Here is a 20,922-nt window from a genome sequence, read left to right on the forward strand (position 1 = left end):
GTACGGGTTAGGATTAGGGGACGGGTGAGGGTCAGGCTTCGGGGAAGGGTTAGGGTTAGGGTTCGGGCTAGGGTTAGGGTTAGGGGACGGGGACGGTTTACGGTCCAGGTGAGGGTACGGCAACGCTTTAGGGGGAGGGTGCGTTTGAGGGCGCGGGTTAGTGTTAGCGTACGGGTTAGGATTAGGGGACGGGTGAGGGTCAGGCTTCGGGGAAGTGTTAGGGTTAGGGTTCGGGCTAGGGTTAGGGTTAGGGGACGGGGACGGTTTAGGGTCCAGGTGAGGGTACGGCAACGCTTTAGGGGGAGCGTGCGTGTGAGGGCGCGGGTTAGTGTTAGCGTACGGGTTAGGATTAGGGGACGGGTGAGGGTCAGGCTTCGGGGAAGGGTTAGGGTTAGGGTTCGGGCTAGGGTTAGGGTTAGGGGACGGGGATGGTTTAGGGTCCAGGTGAGGGTACGGCAACGCTTTAGGGGGAGCGGCGTGTGAGGGCGCGGGTTAGTGTTAGCGTACGGGTTAGGATTAGGGGACGGGTGAGGGTCAGGCTTCGGGGAAGGGTTAGGGTTAGGGTTCGGGCTAGGGTTAGGGTTAGGGGACGGGGACGGTTTAGGGTCCAGGTGAGGGTACGGCAACGCTTTAGGGGGAGCGTGCGTGTGAGGGCGCGGGTTAGTGTTAGCGTACGGGTTAGGATTAGGGGACGGGTGAGGGTCAGGCTTCGGGGAAGGGTTAGGGTTAGGGTTCGAGCTAGGGTTAGGGTTAGGGGACGGAGACGGTTTAGGGTCCAGGTGAGGGTACGGCTACGCTTTAAGGGGAGCGTGCGTGTGAGGGCGCGGGTTAGTGTTAGCGTACGGGTTAGGATTAGGGGACGGGTGAGGGTCAGGCTTCGGGGAAGGGTTAGGGTTAGGGTTCGGGCTAGGGTTAGGGTTAGGTGACGGGGACGGTTTAGGGTCCAGGTGAGGGTACGGCAACACTTTAGGGGGAGCGTGCGTGTGAGGGCGCGGGTTAGTGTTAGCGTACGGGTTAGGATTAGGGGACGGGTGAGGGTCAGGCTTCGGGGAAGGGTTAGGTTTAGGGTTCGGGCTAGGGTTAGGGTTAGGGGACGGGGACGGTTTAGGGTCCAGGTGAGGGTACGGCAACGCTTTAGAGGGAGCGTGCGTGTGAGGGCGCGGGTTAGTGTTAGCGTACGGGTTAGGATTAGGGGACGGGTGAGGGTCAGGCTTCGGGGAAGGGTTAGGGTTAGGGTTCGGGCTAGGGTTAGGGTTAGGGGACAGGGACGGTTTAGGGTCCAGGTGAGGGTACGGCAACGCTTTAGGGGGAGCGTGCGTGTGAGGGCGCGGGTTAGTGTTAGCGTACGGGTTAGGATTAGGGGACGGGTGAGGGTCAGGCTTCGGGGAAGGGTTAGGTTTAGGGTTCGGGCTAGGGTTAGGGTTAGGGGACGGGGACGGTTTAGGGTCCAGGTGAGGGTACGGCAACGCTTTAGGGGGAGCGTGCATGTGAGGGCGCGGGTTAGTGTTAGCATACGGGTTAGGATTAGGGGACGGGTGAGGGTCAGGCTTCGGGGAAGGGTTAGGTTTAGGGTTCGGGCTAGGGTTAGGGTTAGGGGACGGGGACGGTTTAGGGTCCAGGTGAGGGTACGGCAACGCTTTAGGGGGAGCGTGCGTGTGAGGGCGCGGGTTAGTGTTAGCGTACGGGTTAGGATTAGGGGACGGGTGAGGGTCAGGCTTCGGGGAAGGGTTAGGGTTAGGGTTCGGGCTAGGGTTAGGGGACGGGGACGGGGACGGTTTAGGGTCCAGGTGAGGGTACGGCAACGCTTTAGGGGGAGCGTGCGTGTGAGGGCGCGGGTTAGTGTTAGCGTACGGGTTAGGATTAGGGGACGGGTGAGGGTCAGGCTTCGGGGAAGGGTTAGGGTTAGGGTTCGGGCTAGGGTTAGGGTTAGGGGACGGGGATGGTTTAGGGTCCAGGTGAGGGTACGGCAACGCTTTAGGGGGAGCGTGCGTGTGAGGGCGCGGGTTAGTGTTAGCGTACGGGTTAGGATTAGGGGACGGGTGAGGGTCAGGCTTCGGGGAAGGGTTAGGGTTAGGGTTCGGGCTAGGGTTAGGGTTAGGGGACGGGGACGGTTTAGTGTCCAGGTGAGGGTACGGCAACGCTTTAGGGGGAGAATGCGTGTGAGGGCGCGGGTTAGTGTTAGCGTACGGGTTAGGATTAGGGGACGGGTGAGGGTCAGGCTTCGGGGAAGGGTTAGGGTTAGGGTTCGGACTAGGGTTAGGGTTAGGGGACGGGGACGGTTTAGGGTCCAGGTGAGGGTACGGCAACGCTTTAGGGGGAGCGTGCGTGTGAGGGCGCGGGTTCGTGTTAGCGTACGGGTTAGGATTAGGGAACGGGTGAGGGTCAGGCTTCGGGGAAGGGTTAGGGTTAGGGTTCGGGCTAGGGTTAGGGTTAGGGGACTGGGACGGTTTAGGGTCCAGGTGAGGGTACGGCAACGCTTTAGGGGGAGCGTGCGTGTGAGGGCGCGGGTTAGTGTTAGCGTACGGGTTAGGATTAGGGGACGGGTGAGGGTCAGGCTTCGGGGAAGGGTTAGGGTTAGGGTTCGGGCTACGGTTAGGGTTAGGGGACGGGGACGGTTTAGGGTCCAGGTGAGGGTACAGCAACGCTTTAGGGGGAGCGTGCGTGTGAGGGCGCGGGTTAGTGTTAGCGTACGGGTTAGGATTAGGGGACGGGTGAGGGTCAGGCTTCGGGGAAGGGTTAGGGTTAGGGTTCGGGCTAGGGTTAGGGTTAGGGGACGGGGACGGTTTACGGTCCAGGTGAGGGTACGGCAACGCTTTAGGGGGAGGGTGCGTTTGAGGGCGCGGGTTAGTGTTAGCGTACGGGTTAGGATTAGGGGACGGGTGAGGGTCAGGCTTCGGGGAAGTGTTAGGGTTAGGGTTCGGGCTAGGGTTAGGGTTAGGGGACGGGGACGGTTTAGGGTCCAGGTGAGGGTACGGCAACGCTTTAGGGGGAGCGTGCGTGTGAGGGCGCGGGTTAGTGTTAGCGTACGGGTTAGGATTAGGGGACGGGTGAGGGTCAGGCTTCGGGGAAGGGTTAGGGTTAGGGTTCGGGCTAGGGTTAGGGTTAGGGGACGGGGATGGTTTAGGGTCCAGGTGAGGGTACGGCAACGCTTTAGGGGGAGCGGCGTGTGAGGGCGCGGGTTAGTGTTAGCGTACGGGTTAGGATTAGGGGACGGGTGAGGGTCAGGCTTCGGGGAAGGGTTAGGGTTAGGGTTCGGGCTAGGGTTAGGGTTAGGGGACGGGGACGGTTTAGGGTCCAGGTGAGGGTACGGCAACGCTTTAGGGGGAGCGTGCGTGTGAGGGCGCGGGTTAGTGTTAGCGTACGGGTTAGGATTAGGGGACGGGTGAGAGTCAGGCTTCGGGGAAGGGTTAGGGTTAGGGTTCGAGCTAGGGTTAGGGTTAGGGGACGGAGACGGTTTAGGGTCCAGGTGAGGGTACGGCTACGCTTTAAGGGGAGCGTGCGTGTGAGGGCGCGGGTTAGTGTTAGCGTACGGGTTAGGATTAGGGGACGGGTGAGGGTCAGGCTTCGGGGAAGGGTTAGGGTTAGGGTTCGGGCTAGGGTTAGGGTTAGGTGACGGGGACGGTTTAGGGTCCAGGTGAGGGTACGGCAACACTTTAGGGGGAGCGTGCGTGTGAGGGCGCGGGTTAGTGTTAGCGTACGGGTTAGGATTAGGGGACGGGTGAGGGTCAGGCTTCGGGGAAGGGTTAGGTTTAGGGTTCGGGCTAGGGTTAGGGTTAGGGGACGGGGACGGTTTAGGGTCCAGGTGAGGGTACGGCAACGCTTTAGAGGGAGCGTGCGTGTGAGGGCGCGGGTTAGTGTTAGCGTACGGGTTAGGATTAGGGGACGGGTGAGGGTCAGGCTTCGGGGAAGGGTTAGGGTTAGGGTTCGGGCTAGCGTTAGGGTTAGGGGACAGGGACGGTTTAGGGTCCAGGTGAGGGTACGGCAACGCTTTAGGGGGAGCGTGCGTGTGAGGGCGCGGGTTAGTGTTAGCGTACGGGTTAGGATTAGGGGACGGGTGAGGGTCAGGCTTCGGGGAAGGGTTAGGGTTAGGGTTCGGGCTAGGGTTAGGGTTAGGGGACGGGGACGGTTTAGGGTCCAGGTGAGGGTACGGCAACGCTTTAGGGGGAGCGTGCATGTGAGGGCGCGGGTTAGTGTTAGCATACGGGTTAGGATTAGGGGACGGGTGAGGGTCAGGCTTCGGGGAATGGTTAGGTTTAGGGTTCGGGCTAGGGTTAGGGTTAGGGGACGGGGACGGTTTAGGGTCCAGGTGAGGGTACGGCAACGCTTTAGGGGGAGCGTGCGTGTGAGGGCGCGGGTTAGTGTTAGCGTACGGGTTAGGATTAGGGGACGGGTGAGGGTCAGGCTTCGGGGAAGGGTTAGGGTTAGGGTTCGGGCTAGGGTTAGGGTTAGGGGACGGGGACGGTTTAGGGTCCAGGTGAGGGTACGGCAACGCTTTAGGGGGAGCGTGCGTGTGAGGGCGCGGGTTAGTGTTAGCGTACGGGTTAGGATTAGGGGACGGGTGAGGGTCAGGCTTCGGGGAAGGGTTAGGGTTAGGGTTCGGGCTAGGGTTAGGGTTAGGGGACGGGGACGGTTTAGGGTCCAGGTGAGGGTACGGCAACGCTTTAGGGGGAGCGTGCGTGTGAGGGCGCGAGTTAGTGTTAGCGTACGGGTTAGGATTAGGGGACGGGTGAGGGTCAGGCTTCGCGGAACGGTTAGGGTTAGGGTTCGGGCTAGGGTTAGGGTTAGGGGACGGAGACGGTTTACGGTCCAGGTGAGGGTACGGCTACGCTTTAAGGGGAGCGTGCGTGTGAGGGCGCGGGTTAGTGTTAGCGTACGGGTTAGGATTAGGGGACGGGTGAGGGTCAGGCTTCGGGGAAGGGTTAGGGTTAGGGTTCGGGCTAGGGTTAGGGTTAGGTGACGTGGACGGTTTAGGGTCCAGGTGAGGGTACGGCAACACTTTAGGGGGAGCGTGCGTGTGAGGGCGCGGGTTAGTGTTAGCGTACGGGTTAGGATTAGGGGACGGGTGAGGGTCAGGCTTCGGGGAAGGGTTAGGGTTAGGGTTCGGGCTAGGGTTAGGGTTAGGGGACGGGGACGGTTTAGGGTCCAGGTGAGGGTACGGCAACGCTTTAGGGGGAGCGTGCGTGTGAGGGCGCGGGTTAGTGTTAGCGTACGGGTTAGGATTAGGGGACGGGTGAGGGTCAGGCTTCGGGGAAGGGTTAGGGTTAGGGTTCGGGCTAGGGTTAGGGATAGGGGACGGAGACGGTTTACGGTCCAGGTGAGGGTACGGCAACGCTTTAAGGGGAGCGTGCGTGTGAGGGCGCGGGTTAGTGTTAGCGTACGGGTTAGGATTAGGGGACGGGTGAGAGTCAGGCTTCGGGGAAGGGTTAGGGTTAGGGTTCTGGCTAGGGTTAGGGTTAGGGAACAGGGACGGTTTAGGGTCCAGGTGAGGGTACGGCAACGCTTTAGGGGGAGCGTGCGTGTGAGGGCGCGGGTTAGTGTTAGCGTACGGGTTAGGATTAGGGGACGGGTGAGGGTCAGGCTTCGGGGAAGGGTTAGGGTTAGGGTTCGGGCTAGGGTTAGGGTTAGGGGACGGGGACTGTTTAGGGTCCAGGTGAGGGTACGGCAACGCTTTAGGGGGAGCGTGCGAGTGAGGGCGCGGGTTAGTGTTAGCGTACGGGTTAGGATTAGGGGACGGGTGAGGGTCAGGCTTCGGGGAAGGGTTAGGTTTAGGGTTCGGGCTAGGGTTAGGGTTAAGGGACGGGGACGGTTTACGATCCAGGTGAGGGTACGGCAACGCTTTAGGGGGAGCGTGCGTGTGAGGGCGCGGGTTAGTGTTAGCGTACGGGTTAGGATTAGGGGACGGGTGAGGGTCAGGCTTCGGGGAAGGGTTAGGGTTAGGGTTCGGGCTAGGGTTAGGGTTAGGGGACGGGTACGGTTTAGGGTCCAGGTGAGGGTTCGGCAACGCTTTAGGGGGAGCGTGCGTGTGAGGGCGCGGGTTAGTGTGAGTGTACGGGTTAGTTTTAGGGGACGGGTGAGGGTCAGGCTTCGGGGAAGGGTTAGGGTTAAGGTTCGGGCTAGGGTTAGGGTTAGGGGACGGGGACTGTTTAGGGTCCAGGTGAGGGTATGGCAACGCTTTAGGGGGAGCGTGCGTGTGAGGGCGCGGGTTAGTGTTAGCGTACGGGTTAGGATTAGGGGACGGGTGAGGGTCAGGCTTCGGGGAAGGGTTAGGGTTAGGGTTCGGGCTAGGGTTAGGGTTAGGGGACGGGGACGGTTTAGGGTCCAGGTGAGGGTACGGCAACGCTTTAGGGGGAGCGTGCGTGTGAGGGCGCGGGTTAGTGTTAGCGTACGGGTTAGGATTAGGGGACGGGTGAGGGTCAGGCTTCGGGGAAGGGTTAGGGTTAGGGTTCGAGCTAGGGTTAGGGTTAGGGAACGGAGACGGTTTAGGGTCCAGGTGAGGGTACGGCTACGCTTTAAGGGGAGCGTGCGTGTGAGGGCGCGGGTTAGTGTTAGCGTACGGGTTAGGATTAGGGGACGGGTGAGGGTCAGGCTTCGGGGAAGGGTTAGGGTTAGGGTTCGGGCTAGGGTTAGGGTTAGGTGACGGGGACGGTTTAGGGTCCAGGTGAGGGTACGGCAACACTTTAGGGGGAGCGTGCGTGTGAGGGCGCGGGTTAGTGTTAGCGTACGGGTTAGGATTAGGGGACGGGTGAGGGTCAGGCTTCGGGGAAGGGTTAGGTTTAGGGTTCGGGCTAGGGTTAGGGTTAGGGGACGGGGACGGTTTAGGGTCCAGGTGAGGGTACGGCAACGCTTTAGAGGGAGCGTGCGTGTGAGGGCGCGGGTTAGTGTTAGCGTACGGGTTAGGATTAGGGGACGGGTGAGGGTCAGGCTTCGGGGAAGGGTTAGGGTTAGGGTTCGGGCTAGGGTTAGGGTTAGGGGACAGGGACGGTTTAGGGTCCAGGTGAGGGTACGGCAACGCTTTAGGGGGAGCGTGCGTGTGAGGGCGCGGGTTAGTGTTAGCGTACGGGTTAGGATTAGGGGACGGGTGAGGGTCAGGCTTCGGGGAAGGGTTAGGTTTAGGGTTCGGGCTAGGGTTAGGGTTAGGGGACGGGGACGGTTTAGGGTCCAGGTGAGGGTACGGCAACGCTTTAGGGGGAGCGTGCATGTGAGGGCGCGGGTTAGTGTTAGCATACGGGTTAGGATTAGGGGACGGGTGAGGGTCAGGCTTCGGGGAAGGGTTAGGTTTAGGGTTCGGGCTAGGGTTAGGGTTAGGGGACGGGGACGGTTTAGGGTCCAGGTGAGGGTACGGCAACGCTTTAGGGGGAGCGTGCGTGTGAGGGCGCGGGTTAGTGTTAGCGTACGGGTTAGGATTAGGGGACGGGTGAGGGTCAGGCTTCGGGGAAGGGTTAGGGTTAGGGTTCGGGCTAGGGTTAGGGTTAGGGGACGGGGACGGTTTAGGGTCCAGGTGAGGGTACGGCAACGCTTTAGGGGGAGCGTGCGTGTGAGGGCGCGGGTTAGTGTTAGCGTACGGGTTAGGATTAGGGGACGGGTGAGGGTCAGGCTTCGGGGAAGGGTTAGGGTTAGGGTTCGGGCTAGGGTTAGGGTTAGGGGACGGGGATGGTTTAGGGTCCAGGTGAGGGTACGGCAACGCTTTAGGGGGAGCGTGCGTGTGAGGGCGCGGGTTAGTGTTAGCGTACGGGTTAGGATTAGGGGACGGGTGAGGGTCAGGCTTCGGGGAAGGGTTAGGGTTAGGGTTCGGGCTAGGGTTAGGGTTAGGGGACGGGGACGGTTTAGTGTCCAGGTGAGGGTACGGCAACGCTTTAGGGGGAGAATGCGTGTGAGGGCGCGGGTTAGTGTTAGCGTACGGGTTAGGATTAGGGGACGGGTGAGGGTCAGGCTTCGGGGAAGGGTTAGGGTTAGGGTTCGGACTAGGGTTAGGGTTAGGGGACGGGGACGGTTTAGGGTCCAGGTGAGGGTACGGCAACGCTTTAGGGGGAGCGTGCGTGTGAGGGCGCGGGTTCGTGTTAGCGTACGGGTTAGGATTAGGGGACGGGTGAGGGTCAGGCTTCGGGGAAGGGTTAGTGTTAGGGTTCGGGCTAGGGTTAGGGTTAGGGGACGGGGACGGTTTAGGGTCCAGGTGAGGGTACGGCAACGCTTTAGGGGGAGCGTGCGTGTGAGGGCGCGGGTTAGTGTTAGCGTACGGGTTAGGATTAGGGGACGGGTGAGGGTCAGGCTTCGGGGAAGGGTTAGGGTTAGGGTTCGGGCTACGGTTAGGGTTAGGGGACGGGGACGGTTTAGGGTCCAGGTGAGGGTACAGCAACGCTTTAGGGGGAGCGTGCGTGTGAGGGCGCGGGTTAGTGTTAGCGTACGGGTTAGGATTAGGGGACGGGTGAGGGTCAGGCTTCGGGGAAGGGTCAGGGTTAGGGTTCGGGCTAGGGTTAGGGTTAGGGGACGGGGACGGTTTACGGTCCAGGTGAGGGTACGGCAACGCTTTAGGGGGAGGGTGCGTTTGAGGGCGCGGGTTAGTGTTAGCGTACGGGTTAGGATTAGGGGACGGGTGAGGGTCAGGCTTCGGGGAAGTGTTAGGGTTAGGGTTCGGGCTAGGGTTAGGGTTAGGGGACGGGGACGGTTTAGGGTCCAGGTGAGGGTACGGCAACGCTTTAGGGGGAGCGTGCGTGTGAGGGCGCGGGTTAGTGTTAGCGTACGGGTTAGGATTAGGGGACGGGTGAGGGTCAGGCTTCGGGGAAGGGTTAGGGTTAGGGTTCGGGCTAGGGTTAGGGTTAGGGGACGGGGATGGTTTAGGGTCCAGGTGAGGGTACGGCAACGCTTTAGGGGGAGCGGCGTGTGAGGGCGCGGGTTAGTGTTAGCGTACGGGTTAGGATTAGGGGACGGGTGAGGGTCAGGCTTCGGGGAAGGGTTAGGGTTAGGGTTCGGGCTAGGGTTAGGGTTAGGGGACGGGGACGGTTTAGGGTCCAGGTGAGGGTACGGCAACGCTTTAGGGGGAGCGTGCGTGTGAGGGCGCGGGTTAGTGTTAGCGTACGGGTTAGGATTAGGGGACGGGTGAGGGTCAGGCTTCGGGGAAGGGTTAGGGTTAGGGTTCGAGCTAGGGTTAGGGTTAGGGGACGGAGACGGTTTAGGGTCCAGGTGAGGGTACGACTACGCTTTAAGGGGAGCGTGCGTGTGAGGGCGCGGGTTAGTGTTAGCGTACGGGTTAGGATTAGGGGACGGGTGAGGGTCAGGCTTCGGGGAAGGGTTAGGGTTAGGGTTCGGGCTAGGGTTAGGGTTAGGTGACGGGGACGGTTTAGGGTCCAGGTGAGGGTACGGCAACACTTTAGGGGGAGCGTGCGTGTGAGGGCGCGGGTTAGTGTTAGCGTAAGGGTTAGGATTAGGGGACGGGTGAGGGTCAGGCTTCGGGGAAGGGTTAGGTTTAGGGTTCGGGCTAGGGTTAGGGTTAGGGGACGGGGACGGTTTAGGGTCCAGGTGAGGGTACGGCAACGCTTTAGAGGGAGCGTGCGTGTGAGGGCGCGGGTTAGTGTTAGCGTACGGGTTAGGATTAGGGGACGGGTGAGGGTCAGGCTTCGGGGAAGGGTTAGGGTTAGGGTTCGGGCTAGGGTTAGGGTTAGGGGACAGGGACGGTTTAGGGTCCAGGTGAGGGTACGGCAACGCTTTAGGGGGAGCGTGCGTGTGAGGGCGCGGGTTAGTGTTAGCGTACGGGTTAGGATTAGGGGACGGGTGAGGGTCAGGCTTCGGGGAAGGGTTAGGGTTAGGGTTCGGGCTAGGGTTAGGGTTAGGGGACGGGGACGGTTTAGGGTCCAGGTGAGGGTACGGCAACGCTTTAGGTGGAGCGTGCATGTGAGGGCGCGGGTTAGTGTTAGCATACGGGTTAGGATTAGGGGACGGGTGAGGGTCAGGCTTCGGGGAATGGTTAGGTTTAGGGTTCGGGCTAGGGTTAGGGTTAGGGGACGGGGACGGTTTAGGGTCCAGGTGAGGGTACGGCAACGCTTTAGGGGGAGCGTGCGTGTGAGGGCGCGGGTTAGTGTTAGCGTACGGGTTAGGATTAGGGGACGGGTGAGGGTCAGGCTTCGGGGAAGGGTTAGGGTTAGGGTTCGGGCTAGGGTTAGGGTTAGGGGACGGGGACGGTTTAGGGTCCAGGTGAGGGTACGGCAACGCTTTAGGGGGAGCGTGCGTGTGAGGGCGCGGGTTAGTGTTAGCGTACGGGTTAGGATTAGGGGACGGGTGAGGGTCAGGCTTCGGGGAAGAGTTAGGGTTAGGGTTCGGGCTAGGGTTAGGGTTAGGGGACGGGGACGGTTTAGGGTCCAGGTGAGGGTACGGCAACGCTTTAGGGGGAGCGTGCGTGTGAGGGCGCGAGTTAGTGTTAGCGTACGGGTTAGGATTAGGGGACGGGTGAGGGTCAGGCTTCGCGGAAGGGTTAGGGTTAGGGTTCGGGCTAGGGTTAGGGTTAGGGGACGGAGACGGTTTACGGTCCAGGTGAGGGTACGGCTACGCTTTAAGGGGAGCGTGCGTGTGAGGGCGCGGGTTAGTGTTAGCGTACGGGTTAGGATTAGGGGACGGGTGAGGGTCAGGCTTCGGGGAAGGGTTAGGGTTAGGGTTCGGGCTAGGGTTAGGGTTAGGTGACGGGGACGGTTTAGGGTCCAGGTGAGGGTACGGCAACACTTTAGGGGGAGCGTGCGTGTGAGGGCGCGGGTTAGTGTTAGCGTACGGGTTAGGATTAGGGGACGGGTGAGGGTCAGGCTTCGGGGAAGGGTTAGGGTTAGGGTTCGGGCTAGGGTTAGGGTTAGGGGACGGGGACGGTTTAGGGTCCAGGTGAGGGTACGGCAACGCTTTAGGGGGAGCGTGCGTGTGAGGGCGCGGGTTAGTGTTAGCGTACGGGTTAGGATTAGGGGACGGGTGAGGGTCAGGCTTCGGGGAAGGGTTAGGGTTAGGGTTCGGGCTAGGGTTAGGGATAGGGGACGGAGACGGTTTACGGTCCAGGTGAGGGTACGGCAACGCTTTAAGGGGAGCGTGCGTGTGAGGGCGCGGGTTAGTGTTAGCGTACGGGTTAGGATTAGGGGACGGGTGAGAGTCAGGCTTCGGGGAAGGGTTAGGGTTAGGGTTCTGGCTAGGGTTAGGGTTAGGGAACAGGGACGGTTTAGGGTCCAGGTGAGGGTACGGCAACGCTTTAGGGGGAGCGTGCGTGTGAGGGCGCGGGTTAGTGTTAGCGTACGGGTTAGGATTAGGGGACGGGTGAGGGTCAGGCTTCGGGGAAGGGTTAGGGTTAGGGTTCGGGCTAGGGTTAGGGTTAGGGGACGGGGACTGTTTAGGGTCCAGGTGATGGTACGGCAACGCTTTAGGGGGAGCGTGCGAGTGAGGGCGCGGGTTAGTGTTAGCGTACGGGTTAGGATTAGGGGACGGGTGAGGGTCAGGCTTCGGGGAAGGGTTAGGGTTAGGGTTCGGGCTAGGGTTAGGGTTAAGGGACGGGGACGGTTTACGATCCAGGTGAGGGTACGGCAACGCTTTAGGGGGAGCGTGCGTGTGAGGGCGCGGGTTAGTGTTAGCGTACGGGTTAGGATTAGGGGACGGGTGAGGGTCAGGCTTCGGGGAAGAGTTAGGGTTAGGGTTCGGGCTAGGGTTAGGGTTAGGGGACGGGTACGGTTTAGGGTCCAGGTGAGGGTTCGGCAACGCTTTAGGGGGAGCGTGCGTGTGAGGGCGCGGGTTAGTGTGAGTGTACGGGTTAGTTTTAGGGGACGGGTGAGGGTCAGGCTTCGGGGAAGTGTTAGGGTTAAGGTTCGGGCTAGGGTTAGGGTTAGGGGACGGGGACTGTTTAGGGTCCAGGTGAGGGTACGGCAACGCTTTAGGGGGAGCGTGCGTGTGAGGGCGCGGGTTAGTGTTAGCGTACGGGTTAGGATTAGGGGACGGGTGAGGGTCAGGCTTCGGGGAAGGGTTAGGATTAGGGTTCGGGCTAGGGTTAGGGTTAGGGGACGGGGACGGTTTACGATCCAGGTGAGGGTACGGCAACGCTTTAGGGGGAGCGTGCGTGTGAGGGCGCGGGTCAGTGTTAGCGTACGGGTTAGGATTAGGGGACGGGTGAGGGTCAGGCTTCGGGGAAGGGTTAGGGTTAGGGTTCGGGCTAGGGTTAGGGTTAGGGGACGGGGACGGTTTAGGGTCCAGGTGAGGGTACGGCAACGCTTTAGGGGGAGCGTAAGTGTGAGGGCGAGGGTTAGTGTTAGCGTACGGGTTAGGATTAGGGGACGGGTGAGGGTCAGGCTTCGGGGAAGGGTTAGGGTTAGGGTTCGGGCTAGGGTTAGGGTTAGGGGACGGGGACGGTTTAGGGTCCAGGTGAGGGTTCGGCAACGCTTTAGGGGGAGCGTGCGTGTGAGGGCGCGGGTTAGTGTGAGTGTACGGGTTAGTTTTAGGGGACGGGTGAGGGTCAGGCTTCGGGGAAGGGTTAGGGTTAGGGTTCGGGCTAGGGTTAGGGTTAAGGGACGGGGACGGTTTAGGGTCCAGGTGAGGGTACGGCAACGCTTTAGGGGGAGCGTGCGTGTGAGGGCGCGGGTTAGTGCTAGCGTACGGGTTAGGATTAGGGGACGGGTGAGGGTCAGGCTTCGGGGAAGGGTTAGGGTTAGGGTTCGGGCTAGGGTTAGGGTTAGGGGACGTGGACTGTTTAGGGTCCAGGTGAGGGTACGGCAACGCTTTAGGGGGAGCGTGCGTGTGAGGGCGCGGGTTAGTGTTAGCGTACGGGTTAGGATTAGGGGACGGGTGAGGGTCAGGCTTCGGGGAAGGGTTAGGGTTAGGGTTCGGGCTAGGGTTAGGGATAGGGGACGGAGACGGTTTACGGTCCAGGTGAGGGTACGGCAACGTTTTAAGGGGAGCGTGCGTGTGAGGGCGCGGGTTAGTGTTAGCGTACGGGTTAGGATTAGGGGACGGGTGAGGGTCAGGCTTCGGGGAAGGGTTAGGGTTAGGGTTCGGGCTAGGGTTAGGGTTAGGGGACGGGGACGGTTTAGGGTCCAGGTGAGGGTACGGCAACGCTTTAGGGGGAGCGTGCGTGTGAGGGCGCGGGTTAGTGTTAGCGTACGGGTTAGGATTAGGGGACGGGTGAGGGTCAGGCTTCGGGGAAGGGTTAGGGTTAGGGTTCGGGCTAGGCTTAGGGTTAGGGGACGGGGACGGTTTACGATCCAGGTGAGGGTACGGCAACTCTTTAGGGGGAGCGTGCGTGTGAGGGCGCGGGTTAGTGTTAGCGTACGGGTTAGGATTAGGGGACGGGTGAGGGTCAGGCTTCGGGGAAGGGTTAGGGTTAGGGTTCGGGCTAGGGTTAGGGTTAGGGGACGGGGACTGTTTAGGGTCCAGGTGAGGGTACGGCAACACTTTAGGGGGAGCGTGCGTGTGAGGGCGCGGGTTAGTGTTAGCGTACGGGTTAGGATTAGGGGACGGGTGAGGGTCAGGCTTCGGGGAAGGGTTAGGGTTAGGGTTCGGGCTAGGGTTAGGGTTAGGGGACGGGGACGGTTTAGGGCCCAGGTGAGGGTACGGCAACGCTTTAGGGGGAGCGTGCGTGTGAGGGCGCGGGTTAGTGTTAGCGTACGGGTTAGGATTAGGGGACGGGTGAGGGTCAGGCTTCGGGGAAGGGTTAGGGTTAGGGTTCGGGCTAAGGTTAGGGTTAGGGGACGGGGACGGTTTAGGGTCCAGGTGAGGGTACGGCAACGCTTTAGGGGGAGCGTGCGTGTGAGGGCGCGGGTTAGTGTTAGCGTACGGGTTAGGATTAGGGGACGGGTGAGGGTCAGGCTTCGGGGAAGGGTTAGGGTTAGGGTTCGGGCTAGGGTTAGGGTTAGGGGACGGGGACGGTTTAGGGTCCAGGTGAGGGTTCGGCAACGCTTTAGGGGGAGCGTGCGTGTGAGGGCGCGGGTTAGTGTGAGCGTACGGGTTAGTTTTAGGGGACGGGTGAGGGTCAGGCTTCGGGGAAGGGTTAGGGTTAGGGTTCGGGCTAGGGTTAGGGTTAGGGGACGGGGACGGTTTAGGGCCCAGGTGAGGGTACGGCAACGCTTTAGGGGGAGCGTGTGTGTGAGGGCGCGGGTTAGTGTTAGCGTACGGGTTAGGATTAGGGGACGGGTGAGGGTCAGGCTTCGGGGAAGTGTTAGGGTTAGGGTTCGGGCTAGGGTTAGGGTTAGGGGACGGGGACGGTTTAGGGTCCAGGTGAGGGTACGGCAACGCTTTAGGGGGAGCGTGCGTGTGAGGGCGCGGGTTAGTGTTAGCGTACGGGTTAGGATTAGGGGACGGGTGAGGGTCAGGCTTCGGGGAAGGGTTAGGGTTAGGGTTCGGGCTAGGGTTAGGGTTAGGGGACGGGGACGGTTTAGGGTCCAGGTGAGGGTTCGGCAACGCTTTAGGGGGAGCGTGCGTGTGAGGGCGCGGGTTAGTGTGAGCGTACGGGTTAGTTTTAGGGGACGGGTGAGGGTCAGGCTTCGGGGAAGGGTTAGGGTTAGGGTTCGGGCTAGGGTTAGGGTTAGGGGACGGGGACGGTTTAGGGTCCAGGTGAGGGTACGGCAACGCTTTAGGGGAGCGTGCGTGTGAGGGCGCGGGTTAGTGTTAGCGTACGGGTTAGGATTTGGGCACGGGTGAGGGTCAGGCTTCGGGGAAGGGTTAGGGTTAGGGTTCGGGCTAGGGTTAGGGTTAGGGGACGGGGACGGTTTAGGGTCCAGGTGAGGGTACGGCAACGCTTTATGGGGAGCGTGCGTGTGAGGGCGCGGGTTGGTGTTAGCGTACGGGTTAGGATTAGGGGACGGGTGAGGGTCAGGCTTCGGGGAAGGGTTAGGGTTAGGGTTCGGGCTAGGGTTAGGGTTAGGGGACGGGGACGGTTTAGGGTCCAGGTGAGGGTACGGCAACGCTTTATGGGGAGCGTGCGTGTGAGGGCGCGGGTTAGTGTTAGCGTACAGGTTAGGATTAGGGGACGGGTGAGGGTCAGGCTTCGGGGAAGGGTTAGGGTTAGGGTCCGGGCTAGGGTTAGGGTTAGGGGACGGGGACGGTTTAGGGTCCAGGTGAGGGTACGGCAACGCTTTAGGGGGAGCGTGCGTGTGAGGGCGCGGGTTAGTGTTAGCGTACGGGTTAGGATTAGGGGACGGGTGAGGGTCAGGCTTCGGGGAAGGGTTAGGGTTAGGGTTCGGGCTAGGGTTAGGGTTAGGGGACGGGGACGGTTTAGGGTCCAGGTGAGGGTACGGCAACGCTTTAGGGGGAGCGTGCGTGTGAGGGCGCGGGTTAGTGTTAGCGTACGGGTTAGGATTCGAGGACGGGTGAGGGTCAGGCTTCGGGGAAGGGTTAGGGTTAGGGTTCGGGCTAGGGTTAGGGTTAGGGGACGGGGACGGTTTAGGGTCCAGGTGAGGGTACGGCAATGCTTTAGGGGGAGCGTGCGTGTGAGGGCGCGGGTTAGTGTTAGCGTACGGGTTGGGATTAGGGGACGGGTGAGGGTCAGGCTTCGGGGAAGGGTTAGGGTTAGGGTTCGGGCTAGGGTTAGGGTTAGGGGACGGGGACGGTTTACGATCCAGGTGAGGGTACGGCAACCCTTTAGGGGGAGCGTGCGTGTTAGGGCACGGGTTAGTGTTAGCGTACGGGTTAGGATTAGGGGACGGGTGAGGGTCAGGCTTCGGGGAAGGGTTAGGGTTAGGGTTCGGGCTAGGGTTAGGGGACGGGGACGGTTTAGGGTCCAGGTGAGGGTACGGCAACGCTTTAGGGGGAGCGTGCGTGTGAGGGCGCGGGTTAGTGTTAGCGTACGGGTTAGGATTAGGGGACGGGTGAGGGTCAGGCTTCGGGGAAGGGTTAGGGTTAGGGTTCGGGCTAGGGTTAGGGTTAGGGGACGGGGACGGTTTAGGGTCCAGGTGAGGGTACGGCAACGCTTTAGGCGGAGCGTGCGTGTGAGGGCGCGGGTTAGTGTTAGCGTACGGGTTAGGATTAGGGGACGGGTGAGGGTCAGGCTTCGGGGAAGGGTTAGGGTTAGGGTTCGGGCTAGGGTTAGGGTTAGGGGACGGGGACGGTTTACGGTCCAGGTGAGGGTACGGCAACGCTTTAGGGGGAGCGTGCGTGTGAGGGCACGGGTTAGTGTTAGCGTACGGGTTAGGATTAGGGGACGGGTGAGGGTCAGGCTTCGGGGAAGGGTTAGGGTTAGGGTTCGGGCTAGGGATAGGGTTACGTGACGGGGACGGTTTACGATCCAGGTGAGGGTACGGCAACGCTTTAGGGGGAGCGTGCGTGTGAGGGCGCGGGTTAGTGTTAGCGTACGGGTTAGGATTAGGGGACGGGTGAGGGTCAGGCTTCGGGGAAGGGTTAGGGTTAGGGTTCGGGCTAGGGTTAGGGATAGGGGACGGAGACGGTTTACGGTCCAGGTGAGGGTACGGCAACGCTTTAAGGGGAGCGTGCGTGTGAGGGCGCGGGTTAGTGTTAGAGTACGGGTTAGGATTAGGCGACGGGTGAGAGTCAGGCTTCGGGGAAGGGTTAGGGTTAGGGTTCTGGCTAGGGTTAGGGTTAGGGAACAGGGACGGTTTAGGGTCCAGGTGAGGGTACGGCAACGCTTTAGGGGGAGCGTGCGTGTGAGGGCGCGGGTTAGTGTTAGCGTACGGGTTAGGATTAGGGGACGGTTGAGGGTCAGGCTTCGGGGAAGGGTTAGGGTTAGGGTTCGGGCTAGGGTTAGGGTTAGGGGACGGGGACTGTTTAGGGTCCAGGTGAGGGTACGGCAACACTTTAGGGGGAGCGTGCGTGTGAGGGCGCGGGTTAGTGTTAGCGTACGGGTTAGGATTAGGGGACGGGTGAGGGTCAGGCTTCGGGGAAGGGTTAGGGTTAGGGTTCGGGCTAGGGTTAGGGTTAGGGGACGGGGACGGTTTAGGGCCCAGGTGAGGGTACGGCAACGCTTTAGGGGGAGCGTGCGTGTGAGGGCGCGGGTTAGTGTTAGCGTACGGGTTAGGATTAGGGGACGGGTGAGGGTCAGGCTTCGGGGAAGGGTTAGGGTTAGGGTTCGGGCTAGGGTTAGGGTTAGGGGACGGGGACGGTTTAGGGTCCAGGTGAGGGTACGGCAACGCTTTAGGGGGAGCGTGCGTGTGAGGGCGCGGGTTAGTGTTAGCGTACGGGTTAGGATTAGGGGACGGGTGAGGGTCAGGCTTCGGGGAAGGGTTAGGGTTAGGGTTCGGGCTAGGGTTAGGTTTAGGGGACGGGGACGGTTTAGGGTCCAGGTGAGGGTTCGGCAACGCTTTAGGGGGAGCGTGCGTGTGAGGGCGCGGGTTAGTGTGAGCGTACGGGTTAGTTTTAGGGGACGGGTGAGGGTCAGGCTTCGGGGAAGGGTTAGGGTTAGGGTTCGGGCTAGGGTTAGGGTTAGGGGACGGGGACGGTTTAGGGTCCAGGTGAGGGTACGGCAACGCTTTAGGGGAGCGTGCGTGTGAGGGCGCGGGTTAGTGTTAGCGTACGGGTTAGGATTTGGGCACGGGTGAGGGTCAGGCTTCGGGGAAGGGTTAGGGTTAGGGTTCGGGCTAGGGTTAGGGTTAGGGGACGGGGACGGTTTAGGGTCCAGGTGAGGGTACGGCAACGCTTTATGGGGAGCGTGCGTGTGAGGGCGCGGGTTAGTGTTAGCGTACGGGTTAGGATTAGGGGACGGGTGAGGGTCAGGCTTCGGGGAAGGGTTAGGGTTAGGGTTCGGGCTAGGGTTAGGGTTAGGGGACGGGGACGGTTTAGGGTCCAGGTGAGGGTACGGCAACGCTTTAGGGGGAGCGTGCGTGTGAGGGCGCGGGTTAGTGCTAGCGTACGGGTTAGGATTAGGGGACGGGTGAGGGTCAGGCTTCGGGGAATGGTTAGGGTTAGGGTTCGGGCTAGGGTTAGGGTTAGGGGACGTGGACTGTTTAGGGTCCAGGTGAGGGTACGGCAACGCTTTAGGGGGAGCGTGCGTGTGAGGGCGCGGGTTAGTGTTAGCGTACGGGTTAGGATTAGGGGACGGGTGAGGGTCAGGCTTCGGGGAAGGGTTAGGGTTAGGGTTCGGGCTAGGGTTAGGGATAGGGGACGGAGACGGTTTACGGTCCAGGTGAGGGTACGGCAACGTTTTAAGGGGAGCGTGCGTGTGAGGGCGCGGGTTAGTGTTAGCGTACGGGTTAGGATTAGGGGACGGGTGAGGGTCAGGCTTCGGGGAAGGGTTAGGGTTAGGGTTCGGGCTAGGGTTAGGGTTAGGGGACGGGGACGGTTTAGGGTCCAGGTGAGGGTACGGCAACGCTTTAGGGGGAGCGTGCGTGTGAGGGCGCGGGTTAGTGTTAGCGTACGGGTTAGGATTAGGGGACGGGTGAGGGTCAGGCTTCGGGGAAGGGTTAGGGTTAGGGTTCGGGCTAGGCTTAGGGTTAGGGGACGGGGACGGTTTACGATCCAGGTGAGGGTACGGCAACTCTTTAGGGGGAGCGTGCGTGTGAGGGCGCGGGTTAGTGTTAGCGTACGGGTTAGGATTAGGGGACGGGTGAGGGTCAGGCTTCGGGGAAGGGTTAGGGTTAGGGTTCGGGCTAGGGTTAGGGTTAGGGGACGGGGACTGTTTAGGGTCCAGGTGAGGGTACGGCAACACTTTAGGGGGAGCGTGCGTGTGAGGGCGCGGGTTAGTGTTAGCGTACGGGTTAGGATTAGGGGACGGGTGAGGGTCAGGCTTCGGGGAAGGGTTAGGGTTAGGGTTCGGGCTAGGGTTAGGGTTAGGGGACGGGGACGGTTTAGGGCCCAGGTGAGGGTACGGCAACGCTTTAGGGGGAGCGTGCGTGTGAGGGCGCGGGTTAGTGTTAGCGTACGGGTTAGGATTAGGGGACGGGTGAGGGTCAGGCTTCGGGGAAGGGTTAGGGTTAGGGTTCGGGCTAAGGTTAGGGTTAGGGGACGGGGACGGTTTAGGGTCCAGGTGAGGGTACGGCAACGCTTTAGGGGGAGCGTGCGTGTGAGGGCGCGGGTTAGTGTTAGCGTACGGGTTAGGATTAGGGGACGGGTGAGGGTCAGGCTTCGGGGAAGGGTTAGGGTTAGGGTTCGGGCTAGGGTTAGGGTTAGGGGACGGGGACGGTTTAGGGTCCAGGTGAGGGTTCGGCAACGCTTTAGGGGGAGCGTGCGTGTGAGGGCGCGGGTTAGTGTGAGCATACGGGTTAGTTTTAGGGGACGGGTGAGGGTCAGGCTTCGGGGAAGGGTTAGGGTTAGGGTTCGGGCTAGGGTTAGGGTTAGGGGACGGGGACGGTTTAGGGCCCAGGTGAGGGTACGGCAACGCTTTAGGGGGAGCGTGTGTGTGAGGGCGCGGGTTAGTGTTAGCGTACGGGTTAGGATTAGGGGACGGGTGAGGGTCAGGCTTCGGGGAAGTGTTAGGGTTAGGGTTCGGGCTAGGGTTAGGGTTAGGGGACGGGGACGGTTTAGGGTCCAGGTGAGGGTACGGCAACGCTTTAGGGGGAGCGTGCGTGTGAGGGCGCGGGTTAGTGTTAGCGTACGGGTTAGGATTAGGGGACGGGTGAGGGTCAGGCTTCGGGGAAGGGTTAGGGTTAGGGTTCGGGCTAGGGTTAGGGTTAGGGGACGGGGACGGTTTAGGGTCCAGGTGAGGGTTCGGCAACGCTTTAGGGGGAGCGTGCGTGTGAGGGCGCGGGTTAGTGTGAGCGTACGGGTTAGTTTTAGGGGACGGGTGAGGGTCAGGCTTCGGGGAAGGGTTAGGGTTAGGGTTCGGGCTAGGGTTAGGGTTAGGGGACGGGGACGGTTTAGGGTCCAGGTGAGGGTACGGCAACGCTTTAGGGGAGCGTGCGTGTGAGGGCGCGGGTTAGTGTTAGCGTACGGGTTAGGATTTGGGCACGGGTGAGGGTCAGGCTTCGGGGAAGGGTTAGGGTTAGGGTTCGGGCTAGGGTTAGGGTTAGGGGACGGGGACGGTTTAGGGTCCAGGTCAGGGTACGGCAACGCTTTATGGGGAGCGTGCGTGTGAGGGCGCGGGTTGGTGTTAGCGTACGGGTTAGGATTAGGGGACGGGTGAGGGTCAGGCTTCGGGGAAGGGTTAGGGTTAGGGTTCGGGCTAGGGTTAGGGTTAGGGGACGGGGACGGTTTAGGGTCCAGGTGAGGGTACGGCAACGCTTTATGGGGAGCGTGCGTGTGAGGGCGCGGGTTAGTGTTAGCGTACAGGTTAGGATTAGGGGACGGGTGAGGGTCAGGCTTCGGGGAAGGGTTAGGGTTAGGGTTCGGGCTAGGGTTAGGGTTAGGGGACGGGGACGGTTTAGGGTCCAGGTGAGGGTACGGCAACGCTTTAGGGGGAGCGTGCGTGTGAGGGCGCGTGTTAGTGTTAGCGTACGGGTTAGGATTAGGGGACGGGTGAGGGTCAGGCTTCGGGGAAGGGTTAGGGTTAGGGTTCGGGCTAGGGTTAGGGTTAGGGGACGGGGACGGTTTAGGGTCCAGGTGAGGGTACGGCAACGCTTTAGGGGGAGCGTGCGTGTGAGGGCGCGGGTTAGTGTTAGCGTACGGGTTAGGATTCGAGGACGGGTGAGGGTCAGGCTTCGGGGAAGGGTTAGGGTTAGGGTTCGGGCTAGGGTTAGGGTTAGGGGACGGGGACGGTTTAGGGTCCAGGTGAGGGTACGGCAATGCTTTAGGGGGAGCGTGCGTGTGAGGGCGCGGGTTAGTGTTAGCGTACGGGTTGGGATTAGGGGACGGGTGAGGGTCAGGCTTCGGGGAAGGGTTAGGGTTAGGGTTCGGGCTAGGGTTAGGGTTAGGGGACGGGGACGGTTTACGATCCAGGTGAGGGTACGGCAACCCTTTAGGGGGAGCGTGCGTGTTAGGGCACGGGTTAGTGTTAGCGTACGGGTTAGGATTAGGGGACGGGTGAGGGTCAGGCTTCGGGGAAGGGTTAGGGTTAGGGTTCGGGCTAGGGTTAGGGGACGGGGACGGTTTAGGGTCCAG

This window comes from Stenella coeruleoalba (genome assembly GCF_951394435.1).
Source record: "Stenella coeruleoalba genome assembly, chromosome: 14".
Taxonomy (NCBI): domain Eukaryota; kingdom Metazoa; phylum Chordata; class Mammalia; order Artiodactyla; family Delphinidae; genus Stenella; species Stenella coeruleoalba.